Genomic DNA, 13,976 nt, shown 5'->3' on the forward strand with positions numbered 1-13,976 from the left:
AAATTGCTCCTATATGACAACGAACCTATCCACGTTTTGACGTTTACTTGACGTAAATTCTTTAAGAATTAAAAACTAAATCCCCATTGGGTCATAATTTGTGACTGCAGAAAACTTACAGCACCTCAAGAGGAAAGTATGGACGTTCGTGCTACACACATTGTCCTGAGATTGCCATTATGGCCATTAGACCGAGGTAGTTACTGCCAAGTTGCAGTCAAAGTGACTCTACTTTAAACAATTACTGATCTCCTGCAGAAGCGGCTAATGGACCGGGCGCCACACGAGAGCAAAGAGCACATCTTGTTGTTACGCTGTCTTCTGTTAATTTGTATTCTCTACAGGCAAGCACTGAAAACATCTGGTTTTATATCGATTATATACTTTAAATTGTACCATTTAAAATAAATGTTTTATTTTTTCATTTCATTTAGAATCATGCATACTTCTACTCCGAATTATTTGTTATCGCGCTTTCAATTTCTTACTACTCTTCGAAACCGACATCAAGCACTTCTTTCTATCCCTCATCATAGAACATCTTTATACTCATCTTCCTATACTGTAGAAACACCTCGCCTCTGGAATTCGTTACCTAATGACGTCAGGGACTGCCGGACTTTATCACAATTCAAAATTAAATTGGAAAATTTTGTCTTAGTTAATATTTTTTAGGTATTGCTAGAAGTATTGATTTGTGCTTTTTTTCTTTTCCTTCTTTAATCTAGATTAAAATTGCAAGTTTCTTATTTATGTTAGTTAATTAGTTAGGATACAATTAATTATGATACTTAATCACTCATTTAAAGTCTGTGTGACTTTACTTTGTTTATAGTGTTTCTCTCTCTCTCCCTCTCTCTCTCTCTCTTTCTCTCTCTTTATTTCTTGTGTAGTTTACTTTGTATATAGTGTATTTTTTTCTGTTTATTTCTATTATTGTATTTGTATTCCTGGTGTTGTGGAAGAGAAGGCCTGATGGCCTTAACTACACCAGAACAAATAAATAAATATATACCAAGTAAAAAAAAGTATTTACAATATTTTAAATTAAATTATATATTATTTAACGACTCTCGCAACTGTCTTTACAATCTGATTAAAAATGCACTTACAATAAAAAGTCAATATCTGAAAAATATTCTGGTTGTGGAGGAGAAGAAGTTCTTGTACAGAGAGCAGCGTCCATAGCTGACAATAAAGCGTACGTGGGTGTCATTTTTTTAATTGGGTTGTTTTACGACGCTGTATCAACATCTAGGCTATTTAGCGTCTGAATGATATGAAGGTGATAATGCCGGTGAAATGAGTCCGGGGTCCAGCACCGAAAGTTACCCAGCATTTGCTCGTATTGGGTTGAGAGAAAACCCCGGAAAAAACCTCAACCAGGTAACTTGCCCCGACCGGGATTCGAACCCGGGCCACCTGGTTTCGCAGCCAGACGCGCTGACCGTACTCCACAGGTGTGGACCGGGTGTCATTTCCGGCACGTAGTCGTGAACATTGGTGCGTCATTATTCCGACCACGTGATCAAAAATTTCTGTTTCCTGAGAATGATTAATTTTCGTTCAAAATACTAGCAATAATGAGCTCGACTCTAGAAGGGGTATTCATTTTATTATTATTAGTATTAGCGTTATTGATTTCTTCCTTAAATCCTACGAGAAAATGAAGTACCATACACAGAGTGGTAATTGAAAATGTGTCTGATATTATGAATCATGAAGTGGTATCACAGTCTAGTATATACAGTCACGAAGCTCAATACGTAGCAAATATGCATCCATAGATAGTTTCTGACCACTAGGATCGCTAATATCGCCTCATTATAGACAATGCGAAATAGTACCTGCACAGTCTATTATTCCTAGCACTCTCACAACTCAAGCTTCGTGACTGTATATGCTAGACTGTGGTGGTATCTTACAATAATTTTATTGTACCGGTACTCAAAAAAATCTAATATACAGAATGAATCGTAAGTAATATCATTAATTTCAGGAGGTTATTCTTTGAGATATATAAAAAAAAGTTTCATACAATTTTGCTCGTTTTTGCTTCCTTTTCGAGAGAAAAATCATTTTATATGAAATATTTCATAGCGAGTTTTGGGTAAAACGTGGATTGAATTCCCAATAGCCTATGTTCAGGCAATTTAAGAGAACATTGTATTATGATAATAAATTATTGAAATAATTTTTGTCCTTTAAATTGCAGAAATTTGATTAGAACAAATGTAATTTTTCGCACAGAAAAAGAATTATTTTAAAATGTTACATTTCTTCGAAATAAATTTCTTTACATTTAATGGACAAAACTAAAATTCTTTCGATCATTTATTACCATAACACAATACTCTATTAAATTTACTGACAAGCAAACATTCTGATGGGGACAGATAAAAAAGTTATTTTTTTCCTCTTCTACCAGGCGTTTGGTCTCTGCAGTAAACAATATGACAAATAAGAAACAATCTAAGACCTCACATTAAAAAATATGCTATTCTTACAATACTAACATCAAATCCCTTCTTTCTTACAAAATTTAATTTTAGGATCCATGCTTATTAGACTCCCTTTCTTGGTTTGATGAACACTACTACACTATAATAGGTCAAAATTGCATAACTAAGTTCTTGCCTAACATATTAATTACTGATTAATATTTGTTACTCATAATAAAACTAACACTGTCCATTCTTATTATTACCATTAATTTCTTTAAATACAATACAAAACTTCTAATTACAAAATTTCATTGCATTAATATTATTCTCATTATATCAATGTATTTTAGATTTATATTTTGCTCCCAATAACATAGTTCTAGTTAGAGTTGAACAAAACTAACTGCCGCTCTCGCTCGCTGTGTTCGGTGCAGTTGTCTTTCGAATCTCGTCTCGTACTTCTCGTGCGCTTCGAGTCTTGCTCATCATTCTCGAAATAGCATTTGTTCGGCGTGGAAAGATTTCGTAACTTTGAATAACGTACATCATTGAAATAAATAACATATAAACGTTTGAGACAAAAAGACAAAACAGAACAGTATCTTAGTTATCAAAATATTGTGGTTCTATTATATTATTACCTATGTTTACATAAATAGAAAAAAAAAACAATTGTCAAATAAATTTGCATTTCTAAGAAACATAAAACATAACGTTAAATAAAGTGTTAATGTATTTTTTTTTACTTGAGATAGTACACTTGATCTCAAACACACGAAAAGAAAATTCCTAGCCTTTTAATAAGGGCTTAGTAATTAAATAAAGGTTGGGGAACGGATTATTATACACTGAAAGGTAGAGATGATGTTACAAATAGGCTACTTGATTGTTTATACATATACAACAGTTGCCAAAGTAGATAAAAGTTCAGTCTGGTATAAACAACTGTGGCGAATCAAGGCTGCTTGACATTCGGGACTTCGCGAGTGATCAACTCTCCAAGTCTTGAGACATTCACAAGCAGTCTTTACGTCAACGACGCGACGTATAGAACATTGTCGTGCGGGTTTTCGGCTTTACGGGCGCTGTTAGTCTTGCTTTCTCGATCGTTGTTCAACTCTAGTTCTAGTAAACTACTATTAAATTAATTCTCATTATTTAAGCAACTAGCTGTGTCAACTTAATGATAATTATTTACATATTGCATATAGACTGAACTGAATTACACTACCTCATACATTAAGTTGTTACTTTTTAGTAGAGACTTTATCTCAAATTCAATAAAGTTGTACTAGTCATTAAAATTTAACTAAAGAATATCGCTGTACAATATTTAGTGTATTGTAAATATTCATAATTTAAATACTGTATGTAATGTCACTACTGTATTGATTAAGACGGATTGAGTGGAAGGTAAGGTGTTATGGCCTGAATTGTGCCAGCGAAAATAAGACATTCTATCCTACTCTACTATACCTCTGAGAATATTGCTCGTTTTGCTAATGGAAATCAATGGCGTGTCTCCTATGATGTTGATGAACAAGTATTCATATCTCGGAAGAATGTTTTTAAGACAAACTTATTGTTGTTACAATCAGGGAACCACAAAAATACATATTAAATATAATAGAAACAAAAATACATTAAAAACTATTCAGAGGTCTGCATCGGACGTTTTCGCTCGAGCGCCAAGTAGTTCATAGCATAATCCGATAGGTAGCGCACATGCATGATGGGTAAAATTGTCGCGAGCGATAAATCCTCGAACGGTATAAGCCGAGCGTTAGGATTCGTTCTTGTTACAGTAATGAACTGTGTACTAACATCATAGATGTTTATCATTTCAAAATTTTGCAGTGTTTAACTAACCTCTCCATAGTACAACTACAAAACTTGCTTTAAAATGTAATATAAATGTTGTAGGTAAATGTTTCTTTTCTTTTCTTTTTTTCTTTCTTTTTTTTTCCAAAACAGGACTGATTTTGTTTTTGCCACATCTGATAGATGTTATTGGATGTAAATGTAATTATTATAAACGGAGAACACAATCCCGATAATGCAAGAACCGTATCAAGTTTTCCAGTAATAATAATAATCTCTAGTAATTAGTGTATCAATCTTTGCGTCTGTAACAGTTGTGCAGCGTGATTATTCGTTTTATTTTATTTTCTGTGACGTTATCTCTGTACCAATATTGTTATTAATCTACTGCTATATCAATAATATTTTGTAAAATGTTTTTAAATTGTCGCAGTATATAGAATAATTATTAATTAGCAATAATAACTGTATATCGAAGTTTTTCATACTATTTTATTTATAACTTCATGTTCCTGTTTTGGTACGTTCCAATGACTGTTCCATTAAACGTTTGTCATAAACGCAGAAAATAAAGCCTTATTTTTACCGTGTGGGCAAAATATATGTGTATCTTATCTGTCGCCTTCCATACAAGTAAGATGTCGGTGAGATGTCCTTGTACTGTGCTTCTATTTATTACGAGCGTATCACGATCGATCTTATCTCGCTCGAGGATGCGACATTCGACCGAGTTCAAGCGAGCGATTTAACTCCAATGTAGTACTCTATGTACATCAAAGAAAAATGAACATGTCAAATTGTTAAACAAAACAGAAATATAAATTAAAGAATTTACCCCCTTATGAGCAAACGCTCATGGCCGGAAGTAAAATTAATTTTAGGGTCCATATTGATTAGACTTGTTTCCTTGTTTTGGTGAATACTACCATCACTCAAAACATGAATGCCTTTTTAGCACCCTGTGTAGGCCTATGTACTATAGAACTTTAAATACAGAAACAAAAGGGCGTAAATCGTACATCAGTTCCAGTTTTCGTATCGTACGTGATAGCAGACTAAATATAAATTTCCATATAAATCCTATGTCCAGTCACCATCACTGATAGGCACTTTTTTGTTAACAAAATATCGTGTTGTCTACGCACCGTATTCACCGGTATTAGCCCCGTGTGACTTCCTTTTATTCCATAAATCAAAGCACCTCTGAAAGGTCATTGTTTTGATGACGTGGATGCCATTCAAAGGGCTGTAACGAGAGCAGAGCTGTACAGAATTGTAGACACGGTCATTTCTTCCAGTTGTTTCATGAATGTTGCACGCAGTGTGGAGGTGTAGGAGGAAACCGTCATGAATACAAAATGCTCATGTTATCCTTTATACTCTGTTACTTAACGACGCTGTACCAATTACCAAGTTATTTAGTGTCGATGGATTTGGTGATAGCGAGATGGTAGGCTATATGGCGAGATGAGGCCGGAGATTAGCCATGTGATTTCTGGATATTCGCCTTACATATGAGGAAAACCCAACTAGATATTCAGCCCACGAGGGAAAAGAACCCACACCCGAACGCAGCTTCGGATGAGCAAACAAACGCGCCTACCACCTGAGCTTACTTACTTACTGGCTTTTAAGGAACCCGGAGGTTCATTGCCGCCCTCACATAAGCCCGCCATTGGTCCCTATCCTGAGCAAGATTAATCCAGTCTCTATCATCATATCCCACCTCCCTCAAATCCATTTTAATATTATCTTCCCATCTACGTCTCGGCCTCCCTAAAGGTCTTTTTCCCTCTGGCCTCCCAACTAACACTCTATATGTATTTCTGGATTCGCTCACACGTGCAACATGCCCTGCCCATCTCAAACGTCTGGATTTAATGTTCCTAATTATGTCAGGTGAAGAATACAATGCGTGCAGTTCTGCGTTGTGTAACTTTCTCCATTCTCCTGTAACTTCATCCCTTTTAGCCCCAAATATTTTCCTAAGCACTTTATTCTCAAACACCCTTAACCTAAGTTCCTCTCTCAAAGTGAGAGTCCAAGTTACACAACCATAAAGAACAACCGGTAATATAACTGTTTTATAAATTCTAACTTTCAGATTTTTTGACAGCAGACTGGATGATAAAACTTCTCAACCGAATAATAACAGGCATTTCCCATATTTATTCTGTGTTTAATTTCCTCCCGAGTATCATTTATGTTTGTTACTGTTGCTCCAAGATATTTTAACTTCTCCACCTTTTCTAAAGATAAATTTCCAATTTTTATATATCCATTTCGTACAATATTGTAGTCACGAGACATAATCATATACTTTGTCTTTTCGGGATTTACTTCCAAACCTATCTCTTTACTTGCTTCCAGTAAAATTCCCGTGTTTTCCCTAATCGTTTGTGGATTTTCTCCTAACATATTCACGTCATCCGCATAGACAAGCAGCTGATGTAACCCGTTCAATTCCAAACCCTCTCTGTTATCCTGGACTTTCCTAATGGCATACTCTAGAGCAAAGTTAAAAATAAAAGTGATAGTGCATCTACCACCTGAGCTACACCGGTAAAATATTATAACAATGTGGCAAGTTTAAAAATTACAGATATATGAAGAAATCAGAGTGTGTGAGATACTTCAATGCGTTCTTTCTCAGTTGGAGTGTATGGAGTGATTCTTGTTGCAGAGGGTACGATGGGGCAGATGATTGTTATAATTTTCACATCACATTTATTTTGACGCAGAACTACGTGTCTTTCTCCTTACTAAGTATGGGGGCGGGTAACTTGGGAATTGACCATCATATAAATATGGGAACTTTCTTTGTAATCCTTTTAATCCCTTTCTATCCCTTACATTTCCCTTTTCTTCCTTCTATTCCCCTTGTTCTCCTTTTGTTCCCGTTGTGTTGGAAAGAGTGGCTAAAGAAAGAATAATGCTGAAACTGATCAGAAAGAGAAAAAGGAATTGGTTGGGTCACTGGGTGAGAAGGAATTGCCTACTGAAGGATGCAGTGGAAGTAATGGTGAACGGGAGAAGAGTTCGGGGCAGAAGAAGATATCAGATGATAGACGACATTAAGATATGGGGATCATATGCGGAGACTAAGAGGAAGGCAGAAAATAGGAAATATTGAAGAATGGTGGGTTTGCAGTGAAAGACCTGCCCGTAGGCAGGACACTCATGTATGTATGTATGTATGTATGTATGTATGTATGTATGTATGTATGTATGTATGTATGTATGTATGTATGTAAAAAATGTCAAAATATTATGTCTTATTTAACGACGTTCGCAACTGCAGAGGTTATATCAGCGTCGCCGGATGTGTCGGAATTTTGTCCCGCAGGAGTTCTTTTACATGCCAATAAATCTACTGACATGAGCCTGTCGCATTTAAGCACACTTAAATGCCATCGACCTGGCCCGGGATCGAACCCTCAACCTTGGGCATGTACTCGTATGTATGTATGTATGTATGTATGTATGTATGTATGTATGTATGTATGTATGTATGTATGTATGTATGTATGTATGTATGTATGTATGTATGTATGTATGTATTTATAAATCACTAACGCTACTCGGATCAAGCATTACACTCGTTTGTTTTTTTTAGTTGGTTATTTAACGAAGCTGTATCAAATACGAGGTTATTTTGCGTCGATGAGATTTATTTATTTATTTATTTATTTATTTATTTATTTATTTATTTATTTATTTATTTATTTATTTATTTATTTATTTATTTATTTATTTATTTATTTACTTATTTATTCTGGTGTAGTTAAGGCCATCAGGCCTTCTCTTCCACAAAACCAGGAATACAAATACAATAATAGAAATAAACAGAGAAAAAAATGCACTATATACAAACTAAAGCTACACAAGAAATAGAGAAAAAAAAACACTATAAACAAAGTAAAGCCACACAAAAATATACACAGGTTGCAGTCACACAAACTTTAAAAGAGTGATTAAGTATCATAATTAATTGTATCCCAACTAATTAACTAACATAAACAAGAAACTTGCAAGAGATTAGTGATAGCGAGATTGTATTTGGCGAGATGAGGCCGAAGATTCGCCATAGATTACCTGGCATTCACCTTACGGTTGGGGGAAACCTCGGAGAAAACCCAACCAGGTAATCAGCCCAAGAGGGGATCGAACCCGCGCCCGAGCGCAACTTCAGACCGGCAGGCAAGCGCCTTGACCGACTGAGCCACTCCGGTGGATGTTTATTGTTAATTGGTTGTTGGCGGTGTAAGAACATTCCTATACTATAGTATGGTATTAATTCTGAAGATTATCACAAAGGTGTTAAATTTAGCCCTAGTTTGTCGTCTATAATTGCAAGAACATTAATTAAAAAGATCACTACACATTCACAACTTAAGCTTTTCACTTGTGGCGCTCGTAGAGGCTACAGAATGATTTTATTATTATTATTATTATTATTATTATTATTATTATTATTATTATTATTATTATTATTATTATTATTATTATTATTATTATTATTGGAACGATGGCAGGCTTATGTGAGGGCGGCAATGAACCTCCTTAAAAGCTATAAGTAATTATTATTATTACTATTATTATTATTATTATTATTATTATTATTATTATTATTATTATTATCATTATTATTTAAGTAATGCAGTCTAATTCCAGCGTTTCCGTTAAGGTTGAACACTATAAAATTGTTAATTTGCAATGGCAGTTACATTCAATTAAATTTCATCTAAGAGCTCCATTCGATTCCTAGTTTCCCGGTAACGGTCACTCTCTGCATTGCCAACGAAGGAAATACATCTAAGCAATTACTAATGTTCATCACTTACAGTTGTTTGCAGAGCATGCGGTAGCTATGGTTCACTCTTGATGACATTTCGGTACAGGTGTTTACCAAAGCAGTCATTTCCAACGCTCAACAAGAAAAGTTTTAATTACATTTCTCCTCGAACAGTCGGCAACGCTGAAGATTTCATGTTTCCATGGCTTGTTGATACTGAGAAGCCCAAAACAATTTCTGTTTTTGTAATTTAAGTGAGTGGTTTGATATTTCCATTTCAGGTATTTCTGCAACTGCATCGCAGTTGTAGCAACTCTTGTTGGCTAGTTTATAAACTCGTTTATTTGGCAATGAATTGTTTCGTAATAAAGGCGACAATTTGTGAAATGAAAAGTGACAGATAACTGATTTATGATTTCTTGTTTCAATAATGATGTTTCCTGTGATAAAAATGTTTGGAAATTCTGTAAATGTTCATGACTATTTTTTAACTTTCTGTAAATCTTCTTATCCTGCAGAACGATTTAACAAATTATCTTATTGTTTTACAGTGAAACTCCAGAAATAGACACAGCAATAGTCCTTGTGCGAGACGAGGTACGAACTCTGTCTTTCTACGGAGTACTGCGGACATTGGTAAACATAAGGGCTGTACAATGTTTTTTATGGCGTGCGGACCGAAACATAAATAATTAACGTACATAATTTTAAATAATATATTGTAGTATATATAAAATATATAACAAAACAAATCCGTGATTCAGTATAATATATATGTGATACATCTGAAACATAAAACAAACTTCTAGAGGAAAAACTCTCTAAATATATCTACATACGGGGCTTTCATTTCAAAACTTCCCACTCTAAATAACTAGTTAATTAAATTGAATTCAATTTAAACCAAAAAAACACGTAAATTTAGATATCAGGGGGGAAGTTTTAAACAAGGCTTAATTGCATTTTTCACCTCCCATCCCCAGCCACTCCCACTTTGAAATTTCAAACGGCACCCCTATATTTTTATACTTGAATATGAAAGAGCATTCAATTGTTCATACACCACATTAATTTGTTTCCGCATTTTTTCTTTTCTATCGTCGCCTGGTAACCTGCATTTTTGTTATTTTTTATTAGAGCCGAAGAGAATAAAGCTACAAAAACTTATTGAGCATTTATTTTAATAGTTGTGTTTTCATCCTACAATCAAGTGATAATAACAAAGCTTCTTATAATCACTACAGAATTCCTAGTGATTAGATTAATTTTGTTTTATCCTATGCACTGGTCTGATCGAAATGTCAGATTCTTGAGGGATGGCTCTGATTGATTCACCGTTTTTAAACCGTTCCAATAGTTGTAACTTCTGCTTCAACATAAGTACACATTTTTTGTTCCCTGCCTTGCTGCCAACGTGTACGAGTATCTGCACACTACTGCACTGGTTCAACTGGTTAGCCCTGTGCAGCGCGGGACAGGATTCGTTGCCTTACCTTGTATCGTGAAGTATACGAGAGTGAGCGTCTAGTTGTGGAGTTCCACTGTATATGTTTCTTTTGTATAGATGGTTAATTTCTCTTATTTTAATTTAATTCGTGGATAGTTTTCCAAATTGCAAAAAAATTGTATTATACTTTTACGGTCTTACTAATAAAAACTCTATATACAGACGTTTAACTGTCTTATACTTATACAATGAGTAGCTCGTTTGTAAGTCGTGTGTAAATTCCTTACTAATAATCACTACATACGTCGTGTATAACAGTATAACTGTTACACAGCTACGTCATAGTTTCGTCATTACTTCGTTACGAAAGGTAATAGAATATCTGAGGTTCTCTACTGGATCCGGTAGAGCGCTCTAGTGTGGCGTGTTAAATATCGATAGTACAACTGGCTCTAATCGATTACCACACTACATTTTGGTGAAAGAGTACAAGCTACAGCAATATTATTCTAATAATTCTATGATCTTTGGTTTGTTCTTCTGTGGTTACAAGGTAAACATCATCATAAAATGACAGTCGATACGAACAGCTGTTAAAGGGGCGGCCATTTTTTCCCTATATACAACGCTTAAACAAGGGGTTTCGTGTATATAACTACTGCAAAGCAATTCCCATTGTATAGTTACAGCCTGTTTATACGTCCATAGCTTATTCACGGTTTATTAGTAATGTTTTCTGTCTCAACTCTGCATAAGTCTCGTATAAAAACTATACACGGTTTATTAGTAAGACTGTTAGTCAACGTCTGCATCAACCTGTAAATTCAAATCAACCTTCTCTAACATGAATAATATAAAAAATGTTACAGAAATAAATTTTCAGACAGCCATCTTCTATATGCTTTGATATTAACCACCACTTATAAAAAATCTTGAGTGATCAGCGTGTCCATGATTTCGAATTTAGTTGTTCTTTTGGTATTTTAAATATAGACCCCTAGATTACGTGAAAATATTTGCTAATAAATATATTACAAATTAAAAGTTAATACTAGTAAATATTAAACGTCACAAAAATTATTTTTAACGCTGTGACACCAAATAGAAGCAATCTTTTTTCAGACATATGGGGCCATATTCATAGACATTCTTAGCGCGGGCTTCCGGTAGATGATCAGCGAACTAACGTTTTTCGTATTCATAAACGAGTGTTAGGGATATGATAGGCCTATGATATGAATCCTGTATAAGTAATCAGTCGATAGCCATGGCTAGTTTAGCACGCTCGTAGCGCGGGCTAGCGAAATGTCTATGCATAGCACCCGAGTATTAAATGATTATTTTGCGTCCTATGGTCCCCGTCTGAACAGTCTCAACACTGAAACTTCAATGTTGCCCTTGTAGGAAACTAACTGGGAACCACAGATCTAATGTTAAAGAATATAACATATAACATACAAATCGGCAAATAAAAAATAACGATTAGACCGAGAGTTCTATCTGCAATGGTTAGTGTGAAAGGAAAATAAAATATTAACCTTTAGTACTTTTATCATGTGGAATATGAGTGAGGATTTGAAAAACATCAAAGATTTTATCAACAAAGGTCAGTCATCCGATACTGCAATGAAGTACGTGGAGTACTACAGAAGTTTGACGTGGGCCGTAACAGTTGCATCATGACGTAATGCATTCAGTAAAGGGCACGAATGCATGTGTGATCACAAGAGTTCGGACTTTCAAACCGTAATAGTGAAATGAGACCAGTAGTGTATATATAACGTATAGAATGACAGAGGTGAATGTAGCGCGTATAGTACAAGCAGTGTACGTAAATAAACCAGGATAGAATTACAATTTACAATGATAATGGGTGAAAGAGCTGTATGTTTCACTTCTCTGTCTCGACAAAGGGGTACTGTTATATACGTAGGCTATATTAAATTTTCAGCTGCTTATTTCCAAAACATCGCGTTTGCGAGGGTATACTTACCTTATTACTTACTTACTTACTTACAAATGGCTTTTAAGGAACCCGAAAGTTCATTGCCGCCCTCGCACAAGCCCGCCATCGGTCCCTATCCTGTGCAACATTAATCCAGTCTCTATCATCATATCCCAGCTCCTTCAAATCAATTTTAATATTATCCTCCCATCTACGTCTCGGCCTCCCCAAAGGCTATTTCCCTCCGGTCTCCCAACTAACACTCTATATGCATTTCTGGATTCGCCCATACGTGCTACATGCCCTGCCCATCTCAAATGTCTGGATTTAATGTTCCTAATTATGTCAGATGAAGAATACAATGCGTGCAGTTCTGCTTTGTGTAACTTTCTCCATTCTCCTGTAACTTTATCCCTCTTAGCCCCAAATATTTTCCTAGAACTTTATTCTCAAACACCCTTAACTTCTGTTCCTCTCGCGAAGTGAGAGTCCAAGTTTCACAACCATACAGAACAACCGGTAATATAACTGTTTTTTAAATTCTAACTTTCAGCTTCTTTACAGCAGACTAGATGACAAAAACTTCTCAACCGAATAATAACAGGCATTTCCCATATTTATTCTGTGTTTAATTTCCTCCCGAGTATCATTTATATTTGTTACTGTTGCTCCAAGATACTGTATTTGAATTTTTCCACCTCTTCGAAGGATAAATCTTCAATTTTTATATTTCCATTTCCTACAATATACTGGTCACGAGACATAATCATATACTTTGTCTTTTCGGGATTTACTTCCAAACCTATCGCTTTACCGTGTTTTCCCTAATCGTTTGTGGATTTTCTCCTAACATATTTACGTCATCCGCATAGACAAGAAGCTCATATAACCCGTTCAATTGCAAACCCTCTTTGTTATCCTGAACTTTCCATAATTGCAGTTTGCAAGGGAATAACTTTGAATAAACGTTTCTTCGTTTGAAGGGTGAAATCAACGTTATTATTTAGTGTAGGTATCAAGGTTATTTTGAAGTCAACTTGTTTTTTTTCTTAATGGGAATCCAAACCTTTTGACGTTAATTAATTAATTAATTAATTAATTCATTCATTCATTCATATTGATCTGCCCAAGATGAGATCTTTCACTGCAAACCCAACATTCTGCAGTCTCTCCTATTTTCTGCGTTCCTCTTAGTCTCCGCATATTATAATCCACGTATCTTAATGTCGTCTATTATTTATTTTTTAATCTATTTAACCCTCACGGTACCAAGCTTTTTAGCGCCTTCCTTCTACCAAGCGAGGTAGTTGAAATATCCCAGTAAATTTTTGTATATTTTCAGATGTTTAATCCAATTTTTATTATTACTTTATTATACCAAATTATTTATATACGAGTATCTACGTATCTGTCTGTGTCTATCCGTCTCTCTATCTACCTATCTGTCTGTCTGCTTGTCTATCTGTCCGTCCGGCCGTGTGTCCGTCTGTCCCTCTGTCTGTCTGTCCGTCCATGTATCCGTCT

General features: G+C 35.1%; 1 protein-coding gene across 6 annotated transcripts in view; it reads left to right on the forward strand.

Annotated features, from left to right (window-relative positions):
* Positions 1–13,976, forward strand: part of LOC138692895 (neuronal acetylcholine receptor subunit alpha-7-like) — a 589,629-nt gene that overhangs the window by 441,404 nt on the left and 134,249 nt on the right. The window lies entirely within an intron of this gene.

The sequence above is a fragment of the Periplaneta americana genome, chromosome 17, assembly GCF_040183065.1.
Source record: "Periplaneta americana isolate PAMFEO1 chromosome 17, P.americana_PAMFEO1_priV1, whole genome shotgun sequence".
Taxonomy (NCBI): domain Eukaryota; kingdom Metazoa; phylum Arthropoda; class Insecta; order Blattodea; family Blattidae; genus Periplaneta; species Periplaneta americana.